Source organism: Pistacia vera, unplaced genomic scaffold (genome assembly GCF_008641045.1).
Source record: "Pistacia vera cultivar Batoury unplaced genomic scaffold, PisVer_v2 Contig352, whole genome shotgun sequence".
Taxonomy (NCBI): Eukaryota; Viridiplantae; Streptophyta; class Magnoliopsida; order Sapindales; family Anacardiaceae; genus Pistacia; species Pistacia vera.
Window position 1 is genome coordinate 73,866 of NW_022196171.1, and position 9,194 is coordinate 83,059.

Consider the following 9,194-nt stretch of genomic DNA (forward strand, 5'->3'; position numbering starts at 1 on the left):
GCTCGATAAACGTACGGATACCTTCAAATCAGTCCTGCCCGATGAACGTATGGACACCTTCAAATCGGTCCTGCCCGATAAACGTAAGGACACCTTCAAATCGGCCCTGCCCGATAAATGTGCGGACACCTTCAAATTGGCCCTGCCTGATAAACATACAGACACCTTAAAATAGACCTTGCCCGATAAACGTACGGACACCTTCAAATCGGCCCTGTCTGATACATACGGACACCTTTCAAATCGACCCCGATCGATGAATTACTCACACCTTCGAATCGACCCCGCTCGACTCACGATGACACCTTCAGATCGGCCATGCCCGATCCAAGACTTGACACCTTGGGATCGGCCCCATTCGACCCAAGAACTGAACTGAAGATGCAACGTCATTCATCTAGGGGACTACACACTCGGTTGGCCAGACCAAATGAATGATTCTTACACTATTGACAAGCAAAGCACCAACCCAGCCCAACATAAGGCCTACATGCCTTAGCCATTGGGCCACGCTGAGGTAACATACACAAACATAACGCACCTACAAGAAGAGAAATAAAAGAATAGTTCATTCATCCAAGGAGACAACACTAGAAATCAGAATAGTCAAAGGTGGTATATATGGCATCAAGTGCCCCAGTTCAGAATACAAAAAATGGCACAGACGCTAGACAAAAGGGCATCGTAGGCCCCAAAATACAAAAATAAAAGAAAGCGCTAAGCATCCTCAGCACGAGCCTCATCCTCCATCACCAAATCAGTCGCCATGTCCGCACCGCTAGTGCTCAACCCCGCAGCCTGGTCGCTCACGTCCCCAACACCCGACTGCCCTGACTGACTAAAGTCAGGCGCCTGCTCCTTGTCCTGCCCCCCAGGATGACCAGTTCCTTCTTCCAACAACTCTTGTATGAGCAGAATATCTTCATCCGGATCCCAATAAGAGGTCTGCCCTTCCTTGAACTCCAGCATGAGCTCGCCTCGGGCCTTAATGATGGCGTCATCAGCAATGGAGATTCACTGCTCCCTTAGGGACTCGACCTCCGCGGTCCTCTCGACCAACTCGTGCTGTAACCTCTCGACCTCGGCCTCACTATCCCTGAGGCGCTGCTGACTTTCCTGCTCAGCCTTCTGAGACGCTGCCTCCCTCTGGCGTAAACCAGTGTTGGCCTTGGATACATCCTATATCCGCTTCTCTTGTGCCATGACAGACTTCCTCAGATGAAGACTGCTAGTGAGTACCTGCACAACAAAACTCAGCAATGAGAACAAAGTCAAAAACAGGGAAAATGAACAAGTACTGCTATACCTAAATGGCGCGGGATACACCCTAATCGGCGGCAGTAACTGCACCTATCTGGTTCAGGCGCGCCTCGTCCGCCAGGAACAAGAAAGAGTCGGCCAGCTTACTCATAGATGTCGCATCGGAATAAGTCGATGCAGTAGCCGAAATCGTGAAAGTAATAGTCTCGGCCTCCTCATCCACAACGGTAGCCTGGGACGACCCGACTCCTACTGAAGGCTGCTGGCTCGATGGCTGCTGACTGGGCGGTGTCGCCAATACGTCCTTAACCCTCACGTCCGCCATAGCCAACGACTCCCTCCTCCTCTTCTCTCAACGCCTGGCGATGGACTCGTTCGCACTTAGGACGCTCAACTTCTTCATAAGTGACTCTGCAAGTGCAAACTCTCCAAAAGTTAGTGGGTTTAGCCCGGACTCACCAAAAATTAGCTGATTGCAGTATCAACTTAGGAGAACGTCCCAAGTCTGCTTCAGCGAGGGGAAGGGAGTACCTCTCTGTATCGCCTCTACTCCAGCCCAAAGAATGCTGGTCCTCAAGTTGGACTCCGCTAGCACTACCCGCCAATCCCTTTGCTCCAATGGGATAGCTAACACTCTTTGAGTCTCTACGTCCAAGCCGTCTCTGCTTTACCCGGCCCGATTGAACTCAAGCTCTGCAAACAAAAAACACAATCAAGATTTAGTAATCAAAAGAACGAAAGAAACAAGTTCTCACCAGTAGCTCGCCCGGGCCCCTCTCTCCGAAAATGGCCTAACCCCTTAGGAAGAAGTAGCGGTCTTTCCAGTTCTTATCACTGGACTGCAGGTCGGTCACCAGGTGAGACCGGTTGTGCCTCAAGTTCAGCAAATATCAGCCCTTCTCCTTATCGTTCTCCTTCAGAAAGTACGAGTATAGCAGCTCGTGTAACCCGAACACAACTTGGTGCCAAACACACAGATCTTCCAGGGCCATCAGCAGTCTCCAAGCGTTCGACATAAGCTGGGAAGGGGCAATCATGAAGTGGTTCAACACCTCCCAGACGAGGCGAGGCACAGGTAACCTCAACCCGTCATGAAACCACTTCTCATAAACACAGACCCAGCCCTCAGCTTCCCAATCAACACGCTCATACGACCGCGGGGTCCAGATATCGACCGAACTAGGAATATGATACAATGTACGGATACGCCACACGTCACTATCCTTCAGCACGGGCGGATAATCCCTGGTCAGAATCCCACTACCCTGCCAGCCCCTCCGGAGTCTTCCCCACTCCTCCCATGCCTGCCCGAGCCACTCGGCCCAGCTTGACTCGTCCCTGGAGCGGCTACACTAACTCCAGTTGGTATGCCCATCGGGACGCTCCTTTCAGGCAGCATCACAATAGTCGGGGCATACTCATACTCATCCCCAACATCCACCACATCTCGACTCGAATCTGCTGAGGTATCATCTGACATTTCGGATCACTCGCCCATCCCAACCGACCGACTCGTTCCTTATTATGGAATTCCCAACTGAAAGAACCACTTAAAAGTATCAACCTAGTTATCGGTCGCCCTTCAACACCGTCTGACGTCCCGGAAAATCAGCCTCTTCAATCTTAGTCGACCCGTCCTATCGAGAGATATGGAACCCTAGACAGTCAGTCGCCCCACCTAACCGACCAACCAAAGGAAGAGGCTCGCTACCAGTCGACCTGTCCGACAACGAGATCGCCCCTACCCTTGGTCGACCCCTCCAACCGACCGACCCTGGAACCAGGTTCAGTAGAGCACTAATTCGCTCGCCCCAGACGACCGACCCACCTCCAAGCTCAAACCTAGTTACCTACTCACCCTGCTCACCAATCCACCAACCTAAAAACTCCCACTCGCCCTGGATGACCGATTGCCTATTCAGTCCACGCCACACGCCTCCTCACCACTCGGTCAGACATACCGACCGAACCAAACAATGCCTAAGTCGACTTCGACTTCTAGATTCTACCCAAAATATCCAGAGAAACAACAAAAAAACCAGCCAGCTTGCCGAAAAACCACCAGGAATACCAAAATTCACGCCTATTCTAAAAATCGGTACTCCAAACTCCTCAGAACAAGTCAAAAATATCCAAAACTTAAAAACTTCACCCTATGCTTCCAAAACAAACGCAAAGAAGAAACAAAAAGATGCCTTAAAGGAAGAAGGTTTACTGTGAAAAAGCCGGAGTCTACCGAGAGAAGCTGCCGACGCAAAAATGAAACCGAAAACGAAGAAGAAAAAATCTTTTGCTGAAGAAAAACAGAGGAAAACTGCAAATGGGAGACGAACGGCCTGTTCACTCGTTTTTAAAAGAAAAACTGATAGGTTAAAACGCGTGGCAGCCCACGATTGGCTATGAGTCAAAGCGCCTTTTCGTTTTCCCGCCTCGAAAACCAGGATTGGATATCTATCGAACACGTGGCAAGCATCCACGGTACCTAGGAATCTACATGATCAGCTCCGATCACCCTACCTCCCCGACCAAGCCGGCCCGCGATCGCCAGATTAGGACCTGACAGCAGCCCACGAGAAAGCCCCCCGAGCGACCGAATTGCCTGGGAACGGCCGGCCCGATCTTTGAAGATAAAAAGGTATGGGCACGACCCATTCGTCCTTCCAGAGCGGACGAACCAACATCCAATTGCTAAAGCTCGCATATTTCTTTCTTCGATCGCTCGAACACCCCGACCAAGAAAGCAGCCAGTTCAATGGTCATGGTCATCCAACCCAGCCCACCGAGCGGACACCGCGACAATAGAAACACCTCACCCCTCCAGTTGGCAGGATGTACCGAATGAGCTTACGAGCCCCCAAAGTCTCGTTGTCCGTCTTTCGGCCCTTCATACCGATCGGGCATAACACTCTAATGATGGCTTACTCTGGATCGGCAGTGGGTACCGAACGACCCCGGGACAAAAGTCACCTACAGGATCAGCTACACCAACAACCGGTCATCCTGGAAGGACCACGGAGCGCCCATTGATCGCTTCCTACTCTCTGACTTAAGACACTCTTAACTCAGAGAGTGGGGGGCAAACTGTTAGGGCCAAAAATCGTCTTTGGCCCAAATAGAAAAACGGGCGCGACAATGAAGAAGAAGCCAGGCCCAATCCTGATATGACCCTACCGGATTAGGCCCATTCGGTACAATGTATAGCCGGCCCAAACCACGTAGGCACGAGCCTCCTAATCCCAGTCCATTTCCTAGGTCCATGGGTGAATTCAGAGCCCACGGCCCCCTCAGAATACTTTCCTACTCCTGATCACTTTCTTGCTGGAAGTTACTCTCCTAATCAGAATCACCTTCCTATTTGGACACTAGTAAGACAACTTACCACGGCCCTAATTCTTCTAGGGTTTGCATTAGAGTCATACTAGGACTCTTACTTCTACCAGGATTGGGAGACTATACAGTCACTATATAAGCAGAGGCCAGCCCTCTCAGAGGAGGAGATTTTACCTTCACACCGAAAGCTCTGACGTGAGAGTTTCACATCACCGCCGTAGTCACAGTCCCCGACTAGACTTCCGGTAACCTTTTACTCCCTAGCCCTCACTATATTAGCCTTTCAGCCTTGCTGACTTGAGCGTCGGAGTGCCTACGGCAAACACCACCTCGGTGTTTCCCGTTCGCTTCACGCGTGTTTCCTACGTGTGCAGGTACAGCAGATCGTTGGTGGCCTCAACCTCGCGGGATCAGACCCCCCTTTCCGTACAGGTAGATTTTTACGTCTACAAATATCATGCCTTCAAATCATACCAAATTCTCAAGTTTTGTTTTGTTGTTTGTTTTTCTTTTTCTGAGAAATGCAGACTGTGGGCAAATTGTGAGGACATTGCCGGGATATACCGGTACTCTTCCTTTCAAACTTGAAACAGGGTAAGTAGTGAAATTTAATTTGGTCACTTTTTTACATTTGTGTAAAGTGAAGTAAGTTATTTTTTAAGAGGATTTTTGAAAACTCAGATATGTGAGCGTGGGGGATTCAGAGCTCTTCTACTTGTTTGTGGAGTTGCAAGGAAATCCTGAAGTAGATCCTGTTCTTTTTTATGTAGTTGGAGGCCCTGGTTGTTCCGCCTGAAATGGTTTTTTCTTCCAAACTGGTATCTCATTTATTCTCCTCTCTTATACATTCCAACATGGGAATGGGTTTATTTTTACAACCCCTTGAAGCACACTCAAAAGTTTTCAAAAACTATTGAAAATCCCCTTCTAAGTTATAATTATTGAAACCCTATTGTGATAAGAGGATTTTTTTAAAAATAATTGAAGGGGAGTATTCAATAATTATAAGGGCCTTTTTTTTTTTTTTTTTTTTTTTTTTTTAATTTTGAAAAGTTTAAGTGTGATAATGTTAGCTAAACAATCTTGTAAAGGGGTGTAGGAAATAAATCTTATTCGAATATATTAATAAATTACTATTTCCTTAATTAAATATGTTAGGTAAGTATGGTCAAATTTGGCTAGATGACTAAGGGTCTCTTTGCTTTAATATTTCTCACTATCCTATTCATACTATTTCCAAAATATCAGTTGTTTCTCTATTACGAAAATATTATTATATTTTCTTTAACTGCATTTTAAACTCTTTAAGTTTATTACCTTAACTAAACACCCCTAGAAAAAAGTTTAGAAACTTATAAAAACACCCCCATCCACCCACATTTGCCAGATTCCGGCCACATCGTCGGAAGATGGTTGAAATCTAGTATAATGGCGCACTACCGGCTGGATCTAGTTAGTAGTGCACCGATCTATCATTTTTCTGCTAGATCTACGATCAGATCCACAGTGGATCTGGTTGAAAAGGCCATCTCGGCGCACCACCGTACAAATCCAGCCAGTTGTGGGCCAATATGGTGACTCCGACCACCCTCTGGCGATAGTGGCAGGAATTTAATGGGTGAGTGCAAGTGGTTTTGTAATTTTTAATATTTTTATTACGGGGGTGTTTAGTTATTTAACAAACCTAGAGAGTGTTTTTATAAATTTTTAAATCTTACCTCGTTATTCTTACCCAACTCTAAAAATATTAAAAATCATATCCAAAATACTAAAATAATTGCATCCTAAGATAAGTGTGATTTAGGATTATGAGAGCGTACTATTTTTGTCATTATCATTATGTCACGATGTCGTTTTGTTGGATAGTGCTATGGGAATATATTAATAAATGCTTACATTCAAATTACAGATTTGCCTTAACTTTAATGTTTACTACATATATGTTTTTTATATAGGTCCACTACAGTTTAATCAAACTGACTACACTGGTGGCTTGCCATCATTACATTTGTATCCCTACACATGGACAAAGGTACCAAAATTTTAAGCTATATATGGCATTAATTTGATTAAAAAAAATCATGTTTTATGATTGTATAATGGTGATAAATTTTATTAATTTTGCAGACTGCCAGCATAGTTTTTGTAGATTCACCTGTTGGCTCTGGTTATTCCTATGCATCAACCGCTGCAGGTTTCGTCCTCTCAGACTCTAAGTTTGCAAATCAAACTTACAATTTTATGAGAACCGTGAGTGAAAGATTAATATAAAATTATGCTTAACTTGACAGAATTTTATGTTGGCACAAGCTCTCATAGATCTTAATTATATTGTGCATTTTTTAATTTTAATTTTTAATTGGAAGCAGTGGTTGAATGAGCATCGTCAATACATCCCAAACCGAGTTGTTCTTGCTACTGATTCTTACTCTGGTATTGTTGCTCCAATTGTCGTTCAAAAAATATTGGAAGGTAATTATTGAAGCCAATTTTTTTCATCAATTATAGGGGGTGTATATTTTTGCTATCAGTTTATCTAATGTGTCAATTATATATATATACATGGTATTGCAGATAATAAAGCCGGAGTTGAGCCATCAATAAGTATACTAGTAAGAATATATATACTTATACTAATTCAGCCCTTTTGGTTCATTGTGCCAATTATGAATTTTAAATTAACAGTAATTTCTAATTATTTTCTATGAATTAATTAATCAGGGATACATAAGTGGATCACCACATTCAGATCTTGAACTTGAAGTCAATGATGAAATGCCACAGGCTCATCAGCTGGGACTTATATCTAAAGCTATTTACGAAGTGAGTCATTGCATTTCAATAACTAAATCAACATTTTTTTTTTTATTATTAGGTCAATAATATTAATTACACTTTATATTTCGATCACTAAATCTAATTAAACATAAAATTCAATGTTTAATTAATTGCTTTTCACAGTCAGCCAAAGACTACTGCAACGGCTCTTACGTTGATTGGGATTCCACTACCATCAGTGCGGATTGCGAACAGTATTTGGAAATAATAGATAATGTATGATTGATGTGTGATCAAATTTTCTTCTTTCTTAAACTCAACTCCTTCCCTGTGATGTAAAATGTTATATACTGTATTAAGAAAGCGTTAATTTGAATATTATAGTTAACGGAACAAATAAATGGAGAAATGGTGTTGGCTCCCAAGTGTGCTACAATAAAACCAAAATCAGATAACGATAGAAGGAAGAGAAGATTTTTAAATGAAATTTCAAAACATTATCGCCTTCCACCTGGAGCAAATGACTATTGGTGCAAGGTAATCTTTATCATCAAGATTTAGCGCTTCTTGTTGATGTAATTGTTAATTTATATATGTTAATTTGCAGGATTTTGCTTATCTACTCTCTACTATATGGGCAAACGATAAAGGTGTTCAAAGTGCTCTGCATGTCCGAGAGGTATTAACATATATTCAAGAATAGTGGGAGTCAAAGAGTGGCGTAGGTGCAACCTTACCTTGAAGACTAACTATGATGTTGATATTGGGAGCAATTTTGACTATCACAAAAATCTTACAAAAACAGGCATCCAAGTTTTACTTTATGGGTAACCTTATTGGAGCTTTACAGATTCATCAAGATAATATATTTATCTTATATATAGCTTCTTCTTTTGCCCAGAATTCCTGCATAATAATATAATTGTAATTTTGTGCAGTGGTGATCATGATCTGGTTGTTCCACATATATGAACCGAATATTGGTTAACTGAACTCGATATAACTTTGGATGAAGATTGGCGACCGTGGTATGTTGGTGGTCAAGTTGCAGGGTAAGTTTATAAGTTTGCAGACTCCTTAAAATCTAATCTTTTCAACTTTCTTTAATTTGATGCAATATGACATTACATTCCATAATTATATATGCCAATGCATCTTCAATTTAGGTACACAATGAAGTATTCAAATTATGGATATCGACTTACTTATGCCACTTCAAAAGTAAGAACTAAGAACGATCTTTAGTTTCTTCAATTTGTGAGAAAGAGTTTTTTGTAAATTATTGAAGCTAATATTATGAGTAAATTTTATACAGGGATCAGGTCACTCTCCTACTGAGTGGAAAGGTAGAGAAAGTTATGAGATGTTTGAAAGGTGGATCCACTTTTATCCACTTTAGTTGGTTTCTTTAATTTCAAGATTTTCCATTAATGATCATACTCTGCAATGAGACTTTTTCTATTTATTATTGTTTTGCAAAACATTATGTTTCTGTAGTTGTGATTGCACAATTTGAATATTGTTAGTAATAAAGAGGTCGGTTGACCGAATTTTATTAGATTTTAGATACATAAACACTTGCACCATGATTATTTTGTAGTTGATGGATATGATATCAGATGTTTTTATAAATTTCAAAAAAATAACTTAGAAATGAAATTATGTGTTCAAGAGGGAGGTGAGACTATTGATTGGTATTATTGCCTAGAATTTGGAAATTAAAACAAAGAAGGTTGCCATTAGTCCCTCTTGTTATATTATATATCGAAACCTTATTATCATTCTTTTAATTACAATTTTCTTTATTACAGAATTTGCTAAATAAG

At 42.4% G+C, this 9,194-nt stretch overlaps 1 pseudogene; it reads left to right on the plus strand.

The window, feature by feature from the left end:
- Positions 1–5,047: 5,047 nt before the first annotated feature.
- On the plus strand, positions 5,048–8,937 carry LOC116139574 (annotated as a pseudogene).
- The last annotated feature ends 257 nt before the right edge of the window (positions 8,938–9,194 follow it).